The sequence below is a fragment of the Lolium rigidum genome, chromosome 1 (assembly GCF_022539505.1).
Source record: "Lolium rigidum isolate FL_2022 chromosome 1, APGP_CSIRO_Lrig_0.1, whole genome shotgun sequence".
Lineage (NCBI taxonomy): Eukaryota > Viridiplantae > Streptophyta > Magnoliopsida > Poales > Poaceae > Lolium > Lolium rigidum.
This window is the reverse complement of record NC_061508.1, coordinates 289,666,415-289,676,399: the sequence shown is the minus strand read 5'-3', so window position 1 is coordinate 289,676,399 and position 9,985 is coordinate 289,666,415.

Sequence of the window (9,985 nt, the reverse complement as noted above, 5' to 3'; positions counted from 1 at the left end):
ATTAGCGATCATGATTTGAATGAGCACACTACTTTTGATATTACAAATCTCTGGGAAACTAATTCTGAAAATGATGATAATAATTGCCATAGTGTCAGTGCTATCCATGCTTCCTCCCATAATGATATAGAAAGCTCTAAGCTTGGGGAAGAGGTGTTTGAAAATCCTTTTGCTACTGAGCATTATGTGTTTGATACATCTCCTTCTAATAACAATGATGGTATGGACACAGATAAACCAACTGTGAAAGATAACTATTCTATTTCTTATGATGATACTGTGCCTCCGACCTTCGATGATTATTATAAAGAATGCTATGATATAGGTTATAACTATCCCTATGAAACTTGTCATAGTTATGATTGGATTACCAAAACAATTCCCTTAGTATGCAACTTGTTTACCATGTTCAAATTCTTGATAATAATCTTGCTCCAATTACTATTAATGAGAATAACTCTTCTTATGCCAAATTTAATGATACTTCTATGCATATGAACCATGATAAGAATGTTTTAAGTGATGGGTATATTGTGGATTTCATCAATGATGCTACTGAAAGTTATTATGAGAGAGGGAAATATGGTTATATGCATCTTAATAATATTAAGTTTCCCCTCTTTATGTTGAAAATCTTGAAGTCACTTGTATTTTATCCTCTTATGCTTGTCACTTTGTGCTTCATGAATTTGTTTATTTACAAGATTCCTTTTCATAGGAAGCATGTTAGGCTTAAATGTGTTTTGAATTTTCCTCTTGATGCTCTCTTTTGCTTCAAATACTATTTCTTGTGAGTGCATCATTAAAACTGCTGAGCCCATCTTAATGGCTATAAAGAAAGAACTTCTTGGGAGATAACCCATGTGTTTATTTTGCTACAGTACTTGTATTTTGTATTTGAGTCTTGGAAGTTGTTACTACTATAGCAACCTCTCCTTATCTTATTTTATTGCATTGTTGTGCCAAGTAAAGTCTTTGATAGAAAGGTTGATACTAGATTTGGATTGTCTGCGCAGAATGCATTTCTTTGCTGTCACGAATTTCGACCTGCCTCTCTGTAGGTAGCTCAGAAAAATATGCCAATTTACGTGCGTGATCCTCAGATATGTACGACTTTCATTCAATTTGGGCATTTTCATTTGAGCAAGTCTAGGGCCTCGATAAAATCCATCTTTACGGACTGTTCTGTTTGACGCATTCTCGCCTTTTATTTCGCATTGCCTCTTTTGCTATGTTGGATGAATTTCTTTGATCCATTAATGTCCAAGTAGCTTTATGCAATGTCCGAAGTGTTAAGAATGATTGTGTCACCTCTGAACATGTTAATTTTTATTGTGCACTAACCCTCTAATGAGTTGTTTCGAGTTTGGTGTGGAGGAAGTTTTCAAGGGTCAAGAGGGGAGGATGATATACTATGATCAAGAAGAGTGAAAGCTCTAAGCTTGGGGATGCCCCGGTGGTTCACCCCTGCATATTTTAAGAAGACTCAAGCATCTAAGCTTGGGGATGCCCAAGGCATCCCCTTCTTCATCGACACACTATCAGGTTCCTCCCCTGAAACTATATTTTTATTCCGTCACATCTTATGTACTTTACTTGGAGCGTCGGTTTGTTTTTATTTGAATAAAATGGATCCTAGCATTCATTGTGTGGGAGAGAGACACGCTCCGCTGTTGCATATGGACAAGTATGTCCTTAGGCTTTACTCATAGTATTCATGGCGAAGGTTGAATCTTCTTCGTTAAATTGTTATATGGTTGGAATCGGGAAATGCTACATGTAGTAAACTCTAAAATGTCTTGAATAATTTGATACTTGGCAATTGTTGTGCTCATGTTTAAGCTCTTGCATCATATACTTTGCACCCATTAATGAAGAAACACCTAGAGCTTGCTAAATTTGGTTTGCATATTTGGTCTCTCTAAAGTCTAGATAATTTCTAGTATTGAGTTTGAACAACAAGGAAGACGGTGTAGAGTCTTATAATGTTTACAATATGTCTTTTATGTGAGTTTTGCTGCACCGGTTCATCCTTGTGTTTGTTTCAAATAACCTTGCTAGCCTAAACCTTGTATCGAGAGGGAATACTTCTCATGCATCCAAAATCCTTGAGCCAACCACTATGCCATTTGTGTCCATCATACCTACCTACTACATGGTATTTCTCCGCCATTCCAAAGTAAATTGCTTGAGTGCTACCTTTAAAATTGCTATCCTTCATCTTTACAATATATAGCTCATGGGACAAATAGCTTAAAAACTATTGTGGTATTGAATATGTACTTATGCACTTTATCTCTTATTAAGTTGCTTGTTGTGCGATAACCATGTTCCTGGGGACGCCATCAACTACTCTTTGTTGAATATCATGTGAGTTGCTATGCATGTCCGTCTTGTCCGAAGTAAGAGAGATCTACCACCTTAATGGTTGGAGCATGCATATTGTTAGAGAAGAACATTGGGCCGCTAACTAAAGCCATGAATCATGGTGGAAGTTTCAGCTTTGGACATATATCCTCAATCTCATATGAGAATACTAATTGTTGCCACATGCTTATGCATTAAAGAGGAGTCCATTATCTGTTGTCCATGTTGTCCCGGTATGGATGTCTAAGTTGAGAATAATCAAAAGCGAGAAATCCAAAATGCGAGCTTTCTCCTTAGACCTTTGTACAGGCGGCATGGAGGTACCCCTTTGTGACACTTGGTTAAAACATGTGTATTGCGATGATCCGGTAGTCCAAGCTAATTAGGACAAGGTGCGGGCACTATTAGTATACTATGCATGAGGCTTGCAACTTGTAAGATATAATTTACATAATACATGTGCTTTATTACTACCGTTGACAAAATTGTTTCTTGTTTTCAAAATAAAAGCTCTAGCACAAATATAGCAATCGATGCTTTCCTCTTTGAAGGACCTTTCTTTTACTTTTATGTTGAGTCAGTTCACCTATCTCTCTCCACCTCAAGAAGCAAACACTTGTGGGAACTGTGCATTGATTCTTACATACTTGCTTATTGCACTTGTTATATTGCTTTGCATTGACAACTATCCATGAGATATACATGTTACAAGTTGAAAGCAACCGCTGAAACTTAATCTTCCATTGTGTTGCTTCAATGCCTTTTACTATGAATTTATTGCTTTATGAGTTAACTCTTATGCAAGACTTATTGATGCTTGTCTTGAAGTACTATTCATGAAAAGTCATTGCTTTATGATTCAGTTGTTTACTCATGTCATTACCATTGTTTTGATCGCTGCATTCATTACATATGTATACAATATGATCAAGTTTATGATGGCATGTCACTCCAGAAATTATCTTTGTTTATCGTTTACCTGCTCGGGACGAGCAGGAACTAAGCTTGGGGATGCTGATACGTCTCCGACGTATCGATAATTTCTTATGTTCCATGCCACATTATTGATGATATCTACATGTTTTATGCACACTTTATGTCTTATTCGTGCATTTTCTGGAACTAACCTATTAACAAACAATGGCACATCAAAAGGGTGTGTTATTGGTATATAAGTGTTTTACAAACAATGGCACAAGCAAATGTGGCCTTGGTTGAAGATTTGCAAAAATGGCCAAAGTGCATGTGAGTAAAAAAAATGGAATTTTCTCACTATTTCTTTTCTCTCTATTTGATTTGATTTTTCTTCACTCCAAAGTGATTCTTATTAGTTTAGGAACATTTCCAAACCATTGAAACCATTCCAAATGGTCTAATTCAAAGATTTGCAAAAATGGCCACAAACACATAAGAGATGATGTGTCAATTTTTCTTAATCTTCTAATTTATTTCCCCTGCTTTACTTGGGCATGGTTTAGGGTCAATTTAGTGTGAGGTTAGGTTTAGAGATGGTTTCATACCATTTAGCCAAGGTGTAAAGGCATAGGCCAAAGTTTGGGTAAAATGGCTATGTGCCACATATGCCTCTATGCATATGTTGCATTTGATTTTTAATTTGACTTGGCTTGACCCAATTGATGTTGTTGAGTGTTGAAATGGTATAGATGAGTGATCCAACCATTCACAACAAGTCCTAGGGTCAAGATCCTCAAATTCATAAATTTGCTATTTACTCTCATATGCCTCTATGGCATTTTTAGTTTCTTTTTATTTTCTTTGGTTTCACTTTGGATTTGGTTTGCTAAGTACTAGGTAAGGTTTATGAAGGTTTTCCAAACCTCTAGACAAGGTAGAAAGGCCTAGGGTAAAGATTTACAAAAATAGCCATAGGCACATATGCCTTTTTCTTATTTAAATTCCTTTTTATTTTATTTTAACTTGGGTGGTACAAAGAGGGGTGAGGTTTAGGGTTTAAGATCATTTCAAAATACTTTAACAAGCAATCATGGCAATAGCACAAAAATTAAGAAAGATCACTGATACGTCTCCGACGTATCGATAATTTCTTATGTTCCATGCCACATTATTGATGATATCTACATGTTTTATGCACACTTTATGTCTTATTCGTGCATTTTCTGGAACTAACCTATTAACAAGATACCGAAGTGCCGTTCTGTCGTTTTCTCGCTGTTTTTGGTTTCGTAAATCCTAGTAAAGAAATATTCTCGGAATTGGACGAAATCAACGCCCAGGTTCCTATTTTGCCCGGAAGCATCCAGAACACACGAGAACCGCCAGAGAGGGGGCACAGACCCACCAAACCCTAGGCCGGCACGGCCAAGGGGGGGCCCGCGCCCCCCTATAGTGTCGGCGCCCCTTCGACCTTCTGACGCCGCCTCTTCGCCTATTTAAGGGCCCTCGACCTAAAACCACGATACGAAAAGCCACGGTACGAGAAACCTTCCAGAGCCGCCGCCATCGCGAAGCCAAGATCTGGGGGACAGGAGTCTCTGTTCCGGCACGCCGCCGGGACGGGGAAGTGCCCCCGGAAGGCTCCTCCATCGACACCATCGCCATCTTCATCAACGCTGTTGTCTCCCATGAGGAGGGAGTAGTTCTCCATCGAGGCTCGGGGCTGTACCGGTAGCTATGTGGTTCATCTCTCTCCTATGTACTTCAATACAATAATCTCATGAGCTGCCTTACATGATTGAGATTCATATGATGATGCTTGTAATCTAGATGTCATTATGCTAGTCAAGTGGGTTTTACTTATGTGATCTCCGTGAGACTCCTTGTCCCACGTGTGTAAAGGTGACGAGTGTGTGCACCGTGTGGGTCTCTTAGGCTATATTTCACGTAATACTTATTCACTGTTATGAATGGCATAGTGAAGTGCTTATTTATATCTCTTTATGATTGCAATGTGTTTTGTATCACAATTTATCTATGTGCTACTCTAGTGATGTTATTAAAGTGGTTTTATTCCTCCTGCACGGTGTAATGGTGACAGTGTGTGCATCCGTGTTAGTACTTGGCGTATGCTATGATTGTGATCTCTTGTAGATTATGAAGTTAACTATTGCTATGATGGTATTGATGTGATCTATGCCTCCTACATAGTGTGAAGGTGACAATGGTGCATGCTATGTTAGTACTTGGTTTAGTTGTGTTGATCCGTCATGCACTCTAAGGTTATTTAAATATGAACATTGAATATTGTGGAGCTTGTTAACTCCGGCATTGAGGGTTCGTGTAATCCTACGCAATTAGTGGTGTTCATCATCCAACAAGAGAGTGTAGAGTATGCATTTATCTATTCTCGTTATGTGATCAAAGTTGAGAGTGTCCACTAGTGAAAGTCTAATCCCTAGGCCTTGTTCCTAAATATCGCTATCGCTCGCTTGTTTACTTGTTTTACCGCGTTACTACCGCTTGCGTTACTACCGCTTGTTTATCGTCCCGGGCAAAGCACTTTTCCGGGTGCCGTTGCCACTCGCTCATACTTATTTATACCACCCGTATTTCACTATCTCTTCGCCGAACTAGTGCACCTATTAGGTGTGTTGGGGACACAAGAGACTTCTTGCTTTGTGGTTGCAGGGTTGCATGAGAGGGATATCTTTGACCTCTTCCTCCCTGAGTTCGATAAACCTTGGGTGATCCACTTAAGGGAAACTTGCTGCTGTTCTACAAACCTCTGCTCTTGGAGGCCCAACACTGTCTACAAGAATAGAAGCACCCGTAGACATCAATCACTATGCATCAACTTAATTGAATAAAAGTTTTTGTTGGTTCCAAAATTTGGAAATAGGGAAATTCATTGTCTTTGTTTTGAAATTTTTGGGATGTTACAACCACTACACAAGATGAGGAGGACTTGAGGGAGATATTTGACAAGAATATTGTGACCAATGTGCTTGCTAGGGTGCCTCCATCATCAAAGGTTCAAGCTTCTCAGCCTACGATCAACATTGAAGATGTTGATGGTTCAGGTTGTGAGGGTGAAGATGATACACATGTTACACCTTCGCATGTCATGAGTAGAAAGAAGAGATCATGGCCATACTCACCTAGTCCATCAACTACACCAAGGGTTAGCGTTGAGAGCTCCTCCAGATTAGACCGTTTGATCAACTTGTTTGAAAAGAAGGAGAAAAATAAGGAGGATGAGAAGATTAGGAAGATGGATGAGGATGAAAAGAGTAGAAATTGTGTGCATCTCCTGGTCGTCCTAATGAGAGGTAGGAGATTAGAAGGATGGTGACTTTAATAGCTAAGAATGGAGCTAAGCCTGGGAGTGATGAGTATTTCTATGCCACAAATCTTTTTATTATACAGGAATATCGTGATGTATTCACTTGTTTGGAGGAGGAGGCTACTCCTAGCCAGAGGCTTGATTCGATTAGGAGGACATGGGAACAACATAACAAGAAGAAGTAGTGCTATGTACTTGTATTTTTCAAGACCCTATGTTATTTGAACTTGTATTTGTCATGAACCTATGTTGTTTGAACCAATGTTGTGTTTTGAACGTGTATTTGTCATGAACCTATGTTGTTTGAACCACTATTATGTTTTGAACTTTTATTTTGTAATGAACCTATGTTGTTTGAACCAATGTTATCTGAACTTGTTTTGTTGCTGATTACAGATGAATTCATCAAGTGATGACTATGATGAAGAATTGGATATATATTACATGCTTGCGGCTTATATTGCAGAAGAGGAGGAAAAGGGTCAGAAGGTTCCTTATGCACCTAGAAAATTGCCTTTGATGACAGGGATACAGTGGGTTGAGCAGAGAATGAAAGATCTGCAGAGATTCTACAAGGCTTTTAGGATGAGGAGGTTAGTTTTTACAATGCTGCATGATACTCTTGTTTGTGACTATGGCCTGCAATCAACCTCTCAGATGTCTAGTAAAGAATCACTAGCTCTCTTTCTATGGATGTTGGGTGTACCCGAGTCCAGTAGTCAAGTTGCAGACCGTTCTGAGCGCATTGTGTCTACCAATAGCAACAAGTTTCATCATGATTTAGACTGCGTAGACCGTATGGCTGGTGATTACATTGTCCCCCTACTTTCACCCAAGTGCATGATAAATTTAGAAAACCTAAATTCTGGCCCTTTTCCAAACATGCCATTGGGGCAATTGATGGAACACACATTCATGTTATTGTTGCTGAGAAGGACAAAATAAAATACACAAACAAGAAAGGTTATACAAGTTAGAATGTCTTAGCAACCTGCATTTTTGATATGAGGTTCACATTTTCTAGCATTAGGGGGAGATGTGTACCACATAGAATGCCAGAAAATGGCTAAGAAATATCATTGACATTTGATCCACGTACTTAAGAAACTGAACTAGAGGTTCAAGTTATGAGAAATTTGCATTTTATTGCAAATAATATGCTAATATATTTACTAGTGATAAAGGTGTCATTTTGGTAATGTATCGGACTGAGTGGAGGTACCTAATAAACCACTCGTCTCCCCATATGAGAGCAAGAGGGGGACAATTCTGATCATATGAGACCAGCAGTTCTCTTTGTTTTTGTTGGAACAAAAGAGATGGTCTCCCAATAACTAAATGTGGTTCAACCTAAGGTTGGATGACACCTGAAGGATGTGTATCATCCAGGACCCAGCACAGATGTGCACACATTTTGTGTGTTGGGACATCGAAACACCTTGACTCTGTTGTTATGGGCAGTCACAACGAGTTGAGAGGCACAATGAGAATTTCATAAATGATACTGATTCATGAGAATCGTATATGAGAAATTCTACATATGTCGACATATAAATCTTCCTAGGAATTGCTAAAATCCTTTTGGGCCGTGAACCAAAATCCATGGAGTGTGTTGTTGCACTTATATTGGTCCAAATGAAAGCAAGCAATTGAGAAAGAATAGCGTTCGCTCATCAGCCGAGAGGTATTTACGATAGTAAAACCTTATGCTCATAGGTATCTTCCATAGAGAAGAGAGAATGAGGTGGTGATAATAGCACAAGGGTTTTTCGCAGAAACTCGACATCATTCATGATGTGGCAAACCATCTTGGTATGAGTGGAATTATGTTTCGATACTAAATGTCATTGGTAGTACAGATCCATGTGGTTGATGTATGTAGTAGTGCCTGCATACTCCCACGGATCACTCAATTTGGACTTATATATTCAAGTCATTGAGGGACTTTATTCTGAATCCAAAGGAAAATCACAACATGTGTGTGTGAAACTTCTGGAGTCATTCTATGACTTGGAAGTAGTCAGAGATAATTGTGTGGTACAATCGACTGTGTGAGTTCTTCCGTGATAAGGATAACTCTAATATCAATGATTGTTGATGTGTACTCATGGATAAATCCTTAAATTTTACGTCACCTAAGTGGTGTTGATGATCTTATCATCAATGTCTTTATGCGAGTCATTTTAGATACACACAATCATTTTAAGACGGAGATTTGGATCAAACCAAATTGTGCTTAAGTTTTTTAAAACTTGAGCTTGTTCCCTAGGAATAAATATATATCAGTCTTCATATATCCCGAAATATTGAACATGTTCAATATGGATATATAATGTCAGAGACACATATGATCATATTATACCTAATATGAGATACCAATCCTTGGAAACGTGGGAAGATGGTGAAGTGATAGATGGAGCTGAAGTTCCATATCTACCATCAGAGCACTGAGATATCTTGCAAAATGCATGACATTATGTTTGTTGGTAATTTATTGAGAGTGCAATTCCCCCCGAAAGATATAAGATTTGTGTATGGATTATTCTAAGATATATCCAAGACACAAAAATCTTGATTAATTCTAGTACTCCCTCCGATTCATATTAATTGACTTCAATATGGACGTATCTAGAACTAAAATATGTCTAGATACATCCATATTAGAGTCAATTAATATGAACCAGAGGAAGTATGAAAATCAAGATGAGACCAATGTGTGATATATTATAGTGGCTAATTATCTGATCCCAATAGTGCCATATCAAAGACTGGATTTACTGGAAGAGTATTCAAGAAGAAAGTCTTCAGAATATACCCTAAATGGGTCCTTCCAGTGATCATTCTGCATAAATTATATGAAGCATCACAAGATGTGTATGAATTCGCAGAATGATTGGCCACATGTGAGTTCATGTGGAGATTCATTCGAATCACCTATCATTATCTACCAAGATAATGTCACTTGTATTGCTTAGGAGTTATATTTATCCTCATAAATTACAGAAATGTAAGAGGATAATTTGCAAACAAAATATTGTGATATTCACAGTATCTCTACCAACAGTTGTATTCCATAATTAAATTTGTGGAATTGGTATGCGACAACTTTAGATTTGCAATGTTGAGGGGGAGTAAAATCCCTAGTTATAACTCAATGATGATCTTTCGATCACTGATATTGTACTCTTTTTTTCCCTTTATGAGTTTTCCCTAAGGTTTCTCATATAAGGTTTTCAATGAGACAATATAATACAAGTGCGGATGTATGCCATATGGGTTCTCCTTATATTTTTCTCACTGGGTTTTTAAAGGAGTTATTGGTAGCATATCGTTATAACATTTCTCCTCAATTTTCAA